This window comes from Pyxicephalus adspersus, chromosome 2 (assembly GCF_032062135.1).
Source record: "Pyxicephalus adspersus chromosome 2, UCB_Pads_2.0, whole genome shotgun sequence".
Classification (NCBI taxonomy): domain Eukaryota; kingdom Metazoa; phylum Chordata; class Amphibia; order Anura; family Pyxicephalidae; genus Pyxicephalus; species Pyxicephalus adspersus.
Window position 1 is genome coordinate 118879747 of NC_092859.1, and position 11554 is coordinate 118891300.

Below are 11554 nucleotides of genomic sequence, written 5' to 3' on the forward strand. Positions count from 1 at the left end.
CACAAGACAACACCATAAAGTGTCTCCACTTCCTCACATAGAATGGTATGCTGGCCTCCATTTTGTTGGAGACAAACCGCTGTTCAGGCTTACCAGGCTAGACTCCGGAAATCCTCCTTGTACGAGGACAATATAAAGAGTGCAGGGGGAAATAGCGCCCTCTAGTGTTAGGAGGTTATACCAGCAAACTAGTACAGTTTAATGGTTTTTGATGGGTGGTCAGATTAGGAATATTATTAGCATTATTATTTTATTGTTGTTAGTAATATTAATAAACAGTATGTATATAGTGCCAACATATTACACAGGACTGTACAATAAATAGGGGTTTGCAAATGACAGATTCAAATAATAACACAGAGAAAGGACCCTGCTCAAAAGAGTTTACAATCTAAGATATTTTAAATTCTTGAATTTAAGAAATTGGTCAAAAGCTTGTTTAAAAAACAAGTTAACATAACATAAATAAAGAGTGCAGGCCACTTATACTGTGGTCCGTATATCACAGATTTATATTTAAAAAAAAAAACCATAGGCTATGCTGCTATACCGTACTGTACAGTAAATAGAGTACTCACTTTAAATGTGATATTTTCACGAATTTACCCAAAATTCATCTTGCTATAAGCTTGCAAATGTTTTCTGCTTATGTTTAAAGACTGTGGAGGCGGGGGGGGGGGGGTTTAATTTACGGCTTAAACAATAAACAAAAAGCAATAGGGGGTGGCGTCTGTGTATCATGGATTTCCATTTATTGTGGCACCCTGAAATTTTTAAGCCTTTAGATGCACCCTTTACCTTTCTTCCTCTTTTAAAGATAACAGAAGAGTGAAGTTTCTCACTAATGTAATGATTTCTGAAATATTATTTCCACTTCTTGTTATTTGTTTTTGAAAAGTATAAAAAGGTTTAAGCAACGTGATTATACACTACTTTATTACAATTTGTACATTTAGGCACAAAATACAGGTATTTGATGAATCCAATGACATCATGTTTTTTGGGAGTTTCCAAACATGAGTTGGACATAAATGAAAACATAAACGAAAACATAAACAAAACATTCACCACAGTTCAAAGGTTAACAAATTTTTGTTTAATTTGATTAGGCAATGACAGCTCAGTTTTGCCTGATACTCTACACCAGGGTTTCCCAACCAGAGATTGCTAGGGGTTTCCTGAGCAATGAGCAAATTATAATTCTCTGGTCAGTTTAGATGACACCAATGGCAGCCTTCTCATTGGTTAGCAATGCAAGAGGCATTTTTCCTACTGACTTCCAAGCTAATGTACTGTGAGCTGTGGTTATAAAAGAGGTTCTCTAAGACCTGCAACTTATTTCAAGAGGTTCCGCCATGTTGTAAGGGAAGAAACACTCCTCCACACTAAGTATGACAATGGTTGTGTGATAAAATAGGGAAAAATGCTTCGGTAAGTAGAGTATGTTCGGATTATTTACAGAATATTAGTCCAAGCACCAAAAACTTGCATTAGGGTTGCCATGAAAATGTTAATGACTTTTATCAATAACATTCTTCTTACTGTATATATGAAATGGATGGGTCTGATTCACTTCCCTGCACCAATCTACCAATAGAGATAATTGTATTATAATGGTGATTTGTCTATATTTGTGCTTACACACAAGAGCTGGATGCCTGAAAAGCATCATGCTCTTTATATATAATCTATAACTGATGGGGAAAGGCCTATAATGGTAGCTTTAAAATTAAATTAACTTTAATATTGCTATTCACAGAGTATTGAAATCCCAGTGCAAGTGCCGGGCTTCATTTAGAATTACAGAAGGTTTCACTTAACAATTATATAGCTAGCTCTCGTCCAAGTGTATACAGCTGTATCAGAAATGGAAATGTTCTTTTGGTCTTTGGTTCCATAACTATTTATTATAAAATACATTTCTGTGATATGCTTACTTGTACCAGTATTGAGTAATATGATTAAATACATAAAGGAATGTTTTTTAACTTTATCAAAATAAACTGTGCAAAACCTGATATGGGGAGGAGGTCACCACTGACCTCACTGTCCAAAAATTTTAATACCCTGATGATTAATATTTCATGAAACAAGAATTTAAACAAGGGTTTTTAACTTGGTAGACTGAAATTATACTGTATAGCCCAACTTATTTTTTTAGGAAACAGAATAGCATTAAATCATTTTAGATTTAATTCAAAAGTTGATCTTTTTAAAAATGAGCCTTGCACAAGGACCCAGGATATTGCAGTGTTATTGAAATCATTTACAGCAAGTATGTGCAACGTCTGGATTTCCTTGTACTGTTCATACTTTCAAAATGGGGATATTGCAGAGAACTTTAGCAATATTGAATCAAGTACTTTACACTACATTGTAGTTCTCTTTCTTTGAAGGTATATTAAAATTATTATATTAATATTAATATATAATATTAATATTTATACTTAATATCTCTTCATTACATTCATCATCAAATTCCATTTTGTGATATCAAATCTGCTGGATCTTCAGGGACATTCCACCAATAAAAGAACTCAGCACCCAATGAGAATCCCAATGAGTAAATATACAGAAAATACAAACAAAAAAACAAAACAAGGTTAGACAATGGTGATTTCTCAGTCAGGCGTAAAAGCATGATAAGATGCATGGATCCTTTTAGCTAATATGATGTTACTGTTATTGTCTCAGCACCAGATGAGGCGCAGGGTACACAAAGGCTTTTGGCTCCAAGATCAGCCATGAGAACTGTGAGGCTTTCTGGATGGGTAGAGAAGGTGAAAACTTTGCACTCCTGGACATCTTCCAAAAATCCCAGCAATAAATCAAAATTTCAGGCATCATATTTGGTACTGGTGAATATGGTTTTTCAAACTGGGACAGCAAGCTGGAATTTGTCAATACTAAGATAGCAAGCTGAAAGAGATGGAGGATCTCTTATAGGAAAAGGGTTGACGTGATTAAAACTTACCTGATCCCCATGTTTTTGTATGTCAGCTTTGTTTGCATTTAGCCAGCTTCCCTTCATTGCAGGTTATATAGCGTTTTTTTCCAGATGTTATAAGGAAACAGAATAAACCCGGAGCTGCGGGTTGCCAATCCCTGCCCAGATTAGGCCGGATCGATCAGGGGGGCGTTAGGCCAGAACGGGCTACTGGCTAGGCTGTATCTGGCCTAAAGGCGGGAGTTTGCCTAACCCTGATATATATGATCAGTCCTCCAGCGGCTGGTGTTTTCTGAGCCACAGTATATGAGTGATAGGAGCATTAAAAAAAATAAAGATTATACAATAAACACAGGTAAAAGGTAATATAATGTACAGATAGGTTGGGATAGCACATAATTTACAGGAAATACATGCAGCATTCTAGTTACTGGATATGTTAACCAATATACTGCAAGGCACGAGAAGTTCATACATTGATGATGTGCACAGATAGTGTATGTATGTTCCTCATTCCATTTTTGTTTTCTATATTGTGTTTTGGACAAGCTTATGACTTTAGATGTTTTACATGTGTATCATATTTAAACATAAACCATTTTTTTTCAGCAGAAGAAAGCTAAGATGATGTATTTTCAGTGAATGCTGACAAAAAAGACACCCTGTAAAGGCCGTGGTGAATGCATCTATTTTAGTAGACCATGGATGTGACCTTTTTTACTGGTTGCTCACATATAAGTAATATTTTTTAATCAATATTAATGTTCAAACAGAATTTTAAAGCAATCATTTTGTCAAGTATTTGTGAAAAAGCCAGGCTGGGCTAATACATCTAGCCCAGCACCCACCTAGACCACAACTAGCTATGTTGAATTTTGCACTGCTATGCCACACTTCTCTCCTGAACATAAAGAATGTAGTTTACAATCCTCTTTTCGCACTTCTCTGTTGCACATACTACCCCTGTAATACCACCTCCACTTGTCGAACTTGTCCACTCTTGCACATGTCTGCGTTCATATACCCTCCAACATTCTCTACTATACATACTGCCCACTGTCATACCCTCTAAACTCCTCTCCTGCACAATCCCTGCCTGCTAAACATCCTGTATGCCACATATTACCAGCTATCAGACTCTCCATGCTCCTTTTGTATACACTTCAAGCTTTTATACCCTTCACAATTTTTCTTCTGGTCATAATGGCTGTGGTCATACCCTCCACACTCCTCTCTTACATATACTACTCTCTACACACTTGCCCTTCACATACTGCAAGCTTTAATTCCTTCCACACTCCTTTTCTTCACACATGGCCTACTGCCATGATCTCCACCGTCCCTTTCTCCACATAATGTGCCCTTTTATACCCTTCATTTTCCTCTACTGTACTTATACCCAATGTCATACCCACTGCACTCCTCTCTTGTACTTACCAATCCCTGTCAAATCTTTTACACTTTCCTCCTACACATTCTACCTGCTGAACACACTTTTCTGAACACACCGATTGCTGTCATACCCTCCACACTAATCTTTTACACATACTGCCCGCTGGTTTACACTACATTTTTGCCTGCACTCCTCTCCTTCCCCTGTCTTTTCCTCTGCACTCCTCTTCTTCCCGTCTTTTATTTATTATATTTCAGCCCAACACACTTACAGTATTTGTTATTTTCTCAAACTGGAACAGACACATTTTTGAGAACAACAGCGATCAGTCCCACATTAACAATCACCCTCTGGAAAAAACAAAACTATCTTTGTTTTCAAGGACATTACAAAGTTAAAATCTATTCCGGATATTTGTTAGTAGATGGTAAAGGCAATGAAATATGTCAGACACAGACTCAAGGTTCTTTTATACCCTTGGATTAAATATGTTTTCAAGGACCTAATTTTTTTTAGCTTTTAACTTTCCTGCTTGATCCCAGTTTAAAAAAATAATTCAACACATTCCAACAGCTGGAAGCTATAATAATTTTACAGTTGTGTTAATATATTGGGGGCAGCTTTAGTTTCTTGCTACCCATCTTTCACATGCTTTAGGCTATTAGGTCGGTGACACAGATTTACTTAAGGAATAAAGAATGTTCACCTAAATTGAAGCCTTATCTTGGCACAATTGTGCATGTTATTCTCCTGTACTGAATATGCTTATTCTAATCACATTACTGCATTGGAAGCAGCAGCAGATCAGACAATGCCCCTCTATTTATGGGGCTTGAGGTTTTCCAGTTTCATCCAGACAGTCCATATCAACTTTCATTTATTAAATTTTTTCATGATAGAGGTTTGAATGTGGGTATTACCCACAGGCAGCTTTAAATGTGCAGACGAATTAAAAAAATACATTGAATATGACCGGATAAGGTTTAGAGTGATTAGCTATATAGATCTGTATACATCCATAAAGTATTACCAATGGTTTCTAGTGGTAACACTTTTCACAGAGCACTGTCTGCTTCATCAGGCCAAATAACTATAAGTATATGTTGTAGAGCCTGATTTATTACAGCTCTCCAAGGTTGGCGGTTGGTCCTCTGGTCCATATCTGGAGGCCCCTAAAACTGATGCCTTCTTCACTTTACTTACATATGGGATTGGCTTTCTCTTGGCCTGTTTTGGCTTACTGAGTATTCCATGCAAGTTTCACCTCCATCAAGTTTCATACAGTCCTTTGCAGTAAAACAGTAAATTCTCTGAAGACTAAAGCTTCGTACACACGTGCAATTTTTGTCGTTGGAAAGGATCTTTCACGATCCTTTCCAACGACAAAGGACTACACGATGCATGAACGGTGCTGTACATACAGCACCGTTCATGCTCTATGGAGAGGGGAGGGGGAGAGCGACGGAGCGGCACCCTGCTGGGCGCTCTCCCCCTTCCCTTTCATTAGGATCGGTCGTCGTTCATCGTCCGTGGATCCGACAGGACGGTCGTTCGGACGATGGACGACACCGACTGTACACACGCCAGATTTTCGCCCGATATCTGGCCGATGCCGATTATCGGGCGAGAAAAATCTGACGTGTGTATGCAGCTTTAGTTTCTCATGGCACTCCAATTTAAAAAATCCAATTTACTTTTCTGTGTAATATCAGACTTTATGCCTTCCTTAATAGGTTTCCATGATCTGCCATATACAAGTGCATCCACACATATAAGACATCCTCAAGTGGTAAATCCTGAACATACAAAGTGGTGCCACAGTGGTTACAGAGTCTGTTCTGGTGCTTATCTTACTGTGCTCAACTTCTTGACACTTGCTAATAAAAAAAAACAGAATGATTGGAAGAAACAATTTCCGCAAAATGATAATAATCATTTGAATACTAACAATTACTCTTTAGAATACACACACAGCAGTCCTTGTTTTACTGTGTTCCTGAATCACTGATAAAACAATACACGTTGTTTCTACAGAATAACAAGAATGCTCACATGCAAAAATGCTTGATTATACACCAGACTAAAGGTCTTATTATTGTGGTCCTATCACCAGTAACTCTACATTTAATTTTTATGGGTTAAGTTATATCTTTATTTTATGATTATAATAAACCCTGTATGTGATAATGTGATTTAAAAAGTCAGGATAGGAATAAAATAAACAGTTTTTTATCTTGTTGTGACCATGGCCTATGTTTTGGGTGCTCGGCCAATACAGTCATTTGCATTGTAAAGGGAAATGAATTGATGACATGCCTGCTACTTTGCGTCTTCACTTCTCAACTAGAAAAAAATAGAACACCCTCCTCTACGGGCTAACCAAAGAGTTTGGGATATGTCCCCAATAGGAATATGCCCTTTAAACCCTGGCCCATATGGGTCTGTAATAACCTGTATTATCATTTTTGAAACCTGCAAGCTATATAAAATCACTTTTTTATTTTAAAGACATACTGAAGATACACAGATGCCTGTGGATTCTACAAGGACAGACAAAAGTCGCCTAACCTTTATGAATGTGCTCATAAAGACTCGTCTAATGCCAGCATTTGATACAGATTGTAAGGATCCTGCTGCTTAGGTCTGTTCATACATTCAAATCCCACATCAGCTTAGATAGGCAGTCACACAGCTCAAGCTTAGAAGTATGTCAAGTTTTATATATTCTTGCTTTCAGGGTGGATTAAGTGACACATAATTTTCTTCATTGTTGTACCACAAGGTAGTGGGAACAGTGATAGGTATGGTACTTTTTTTAATATATAACATTTATTAAGTGAGTTGTGCCGAGGCAATACTATATCAGCATCACATCGGTTCCTTCCACATTTCTATGTCTTAAAGTCTTTTAGCTTTTGCAGTTGCGTCTTGGTATTAGGCAAAGCTAATTGTTCACCACTATCAATCTGTTCTCCACTTTGTTCTTTATAATGTATTTGGGAAAATGCCATTCCATGTCCTAGGTACAAACAGGTTGAGCATTGTACCATCTGGTCAGGATTACTTTGTTTATCTAGATTTATTATTAGGCATAAATAGACAGCTTTTGTCTTCTTAATTATTGGCCATACATTTTGTTTCCATTAATGGAAAAGGTTTTATAAAGCTACAAGTTAATACAATTTTTCAAGTCATGTGATGATAGTTAAAACAAGTAAATTACCTGTTTAAAATTGGTTGTCAAATGGTGCCAAAAATGTAATGTCATTATTCTTCTGATTTTATATATAACATGGGACTTTGTATATGAATATTGTCTGGTTTATTCCAAGGTTTACAGATAGAGATAACACAGAGTAATGCAGGCAAAAGTCAACCTTATAATAAAAAGATACTTAGCTGCAGAAATCAGTTCCAATTGGTACAAATCCTACAACTTGGCAAATTATTGCAGACACATTAGCCATGATTTTTTAAACTCTCCAAGACTGGAGGAGATAGATTATCATATGTGAACATGGGTGATCCAGCAAATCTGGAACAGATTTCTGATTAAAACACAAATTCTGATTTATTATTCAAATGGTTTATTAATCAAAATCTGTTTTATTGGCAAATGATTTCAGTTCTAGATCAGATCCACTCCAGGTTTGCTGGATCACCCAGGTTCCGTGATGTTTTATCTTCTCTTGTCTTAGCAAACTTTAACAAATCAGACCCAATATGTATAGCACGCTCTGGTAGAGACTTGTATGGTATGGATTTGTCTTTTAAATTCCACAAGAAATGAAAGAAAGGTCAGTGAGTGATTAATGCTGAATAGTGATCATCGTTAACCAGCATCTAAACTCATAGAAATGCCAGCTAATGGATGAGTTGCATTTCTCTGAGATGATCTCATGAAAACAGTCCGTTTGTTGGTTAGACATATTTTATATGTTGATTGAAAAGACATTAATATGTTGGTGAGGAGTTATTAATATTAAATGAAAATGTACCTTAGAGAATAGAGTATATGTAATGCCACTAAGTTATTTTTATCAAATAGTGCCTAACAAGAAACTGCAATTGACTGGGGCTTTTTTACCTTCTATATTATTTGTTTTAATTAACATGAGTAAGCTTGGGAACTCTGGAGCCAGACACTGAACCTAAATATTTGCTGGCAAGTTGTGCGTCTTGTATTGGAGGATTCTCCCATTCCTTTCAAGTGACAGTATCTACTAATATTTGTTTTGGAAATTGTACAGCAATAGTTCTTGCGTCACAAAACTTTAAAAAATAAACACACACACACATTGAAAATCCCATATGGGGAAACCTGCAGAAATAAAAACTAACTACTACAATAGCCTGCCAGGAAAAAAAACTGGGTTTTTATGAAAGGAGATGCGTCGCTTTCCTGGAAAAACATATAGCAAAGTGAAATCAGAACATCGAATGTGCATTCTTGTTAAAGGCAAGCCATTTGATCAGCCTGACAGCCAGGCAGTTAGCATTTTCAGTGAATAAGGCCAACAATCGCGCTGATTTTCCTAAATACCTTTCCTTAAAAAATGTTTGCAATTTAGGCTTCACATAAATGGTTTGATTTGTTTTAAAAGTGACAAATACTTTCCTATTGTTTCTAAATGTCGTTATTATTATTATTTATTAATAATATTAAAGAGGATTTATTTAACAACAACATATTACGCAGCACTGTACAATAATAGGGGTTGCAAATGAAGACAGATACAGACAGTGAGACAGGAGGAGGATAGGGCCCTGCCCCGAAGAGCTTACAATCTAGGAGGTGGGGGAAGTAACACACAATAGGAGGGGAGATATGTAGTGGTGGGAAGTAGTGACAGTTTAACAATACAGAAGATAGGTAGGCAAGTTTGAAAAAATGAGTTTTGAGTGCCCTTTTAAATGAGCATAAAGTGGGAGCAAGCCGAACAGGACGAGGAAGACCATTCCAGAGATTCAGGGCAGCTCTAGAAAAGTCTTGCAGTCATGCATGTGAGGAAGGTATGAGTGAGGAAGTCATTGGAGGAGCAGAGAGAGCCGCTAGGGGAGTATTTTTCTACCGGGTGAGAAAGGTATGTTGGACAAGAACTGTGGAGGGATTTGAAGGCAAAGCACAGGAGCTTTATTTTGATTCTCCGATTTGGAAATTGAGGGGGGATGATGATGAGTTCTGTTTTATCCAGGTTGATTTTCAGGAATCAGTCAGACATCCATGATGAGATGGCTGACAGGCAGCATGAGACCTTATCCAGGACTGAGGGACACAGGTCAGGGGTGGACAGATAAATTTGAGTATCATCAGCATACAGATGGTACTGTAAGCCAAAGGAGGATATGAGACTACCGAGAGAGGAGGTGTACAGAGAAAAGAGAACCAGTCCAAGGATTCACTCTTGGGGAAAACCAACAGGGATGAGATTGGGAGAGAAGGAATTACCATTGAAAGAAACTTGAAAGGAGCGGTCAGACAGGTAGGAAGTAAACCAAGAGAGAGCAGTGTCACAGATACCAATAGAGTGCATGATTTGTATTAGAAGGGGGTGATCAACAGTGTCAAAAGGAGAGGAAAGATCCAGGCCACTTTAGTAAGAGCTGTTTCGGTGGAATGGGCAGCTCTAAAGCCAGACTGGAGATAGTTGGTGTTCAGGTAAACGGTTACTCTTTTAGAAGTCTTTTAAGAAATTTGGAAACATATGGGAGAAGGGAGATAGGACAGTAGCTAGAAGGTGTAGAGGGGTATAGTGGGGGTTTCTTCAGGATAGGGATAATATTAGCATGTTGGAAAGCAGAGGGGTAGATACCAGTAGAGAGAGAAAGGTGGAAAAGTTCGGTTAGCGTGGAGGCCAGGGTGGAGGAATGAGTAGATCAGCAGGAGAATTGGGTCAAGTGGACAGGTAGTAGATGGAGAGGAGACTTCATTCACAGTAACAGGGCTGAGGGAGGTCAGTGATGATTTACAGGTGGAAGGAGTGTATATGGATGAAGTGGCCCAGTGAGTAGAGACTCCATGTCTGATTTTGACAGTCTTATCCCTAAAGTAGGTGGCTATGTCTTGGGCAGAGAAGGTAATTGTGGGGGGAGCAGGTGTGGGGTTTAGGAGGGATTCAATTGTTGAGAAGAGGATGTATAAGCTGGAAGCTTGAGAGAAGAAATACTTTTGCTTAGCAACAGTTAGTGCAGTGTTAAAGTGTTGTAGTCTGGCTTTGTAGTCAATGAAGTCGGTACTAAGGCCAGATTTCCTCCACTGGCGCTCAGCTGCACAGTCTTTTGTAAATGTTTGGTGTGATTGTTGTGTCAGGGTCAGGGGTTGGCAAGGCGGGGGTAGTGGAAGGTGGCATGGGGAACTTTATCAAGAGCCAAAGAAAAAAAGAGATTGAACTGGGAGGCAGCTTTATCTGGGGGGGGTGATTTTGGAGAGGGAGGGGGTTAGAGACAGGCAGTTTGAGAATAGGTTGTGGACAAAGTTACAGATATTTCTCTGCCATTGGCCAGGTCTGGGATGTGGCGAAGGGGGCAAAAGTTAGATAGGTTGAAGGTTGTGGTCAGAAAGAGGAAATGGTGATTTGTCCAGGTGGGTTGGGTTTGAAAAATACCAGGTCCAATGTGTGTCCGGCAATGTGTGTGGGGCTGTTTATGTGCTGTGTGAGTCTAAAGGAAGAGGTAATAGAGAGCAGTTCGGCTGAGGAAGGATGGTTGGGGTCATCCACTGCGACAATAAAGTCGCAGAGGATGATGGTGGGCGGGTCATTGGAAAACAGTGACAATGAGGGGTAGAGGGCAGAAAAGACGGATGGAATAGACTTTAAAAGAGGTGAAAATGAGGGCAGGGTAGGATAGACAATGTATGTACAGTTGGGGGAGAGAATTAGACCCACACCACCCCTTACTCTCTTGCCCGTCTAGGGGTGTGTGTGAAGTGCAGGCCTCCAAAGTAGAGAGCAGCAGCAGAGTGTGAGGAGAAAAGCCAAGTTTCAGTGAGAAGTTTAGAGATTTAGGCCCTGATTCATCAATGAAATCCGCGCTCGCTGGAAGCGCGAACGTACGTGCGACCAGCGAGCGCGGTCCGGAGTCGAGTGCGCTCGTACACTCGCCTCCTCACTGCCAGCCGGATTCCTGCCTTGATAATAATGAGCAATAGGGGTCGCGAATCTGCCAATTAAGGCGATTAGATTTCAGCTGCGCGATTAAGGAGGATCTGTTAA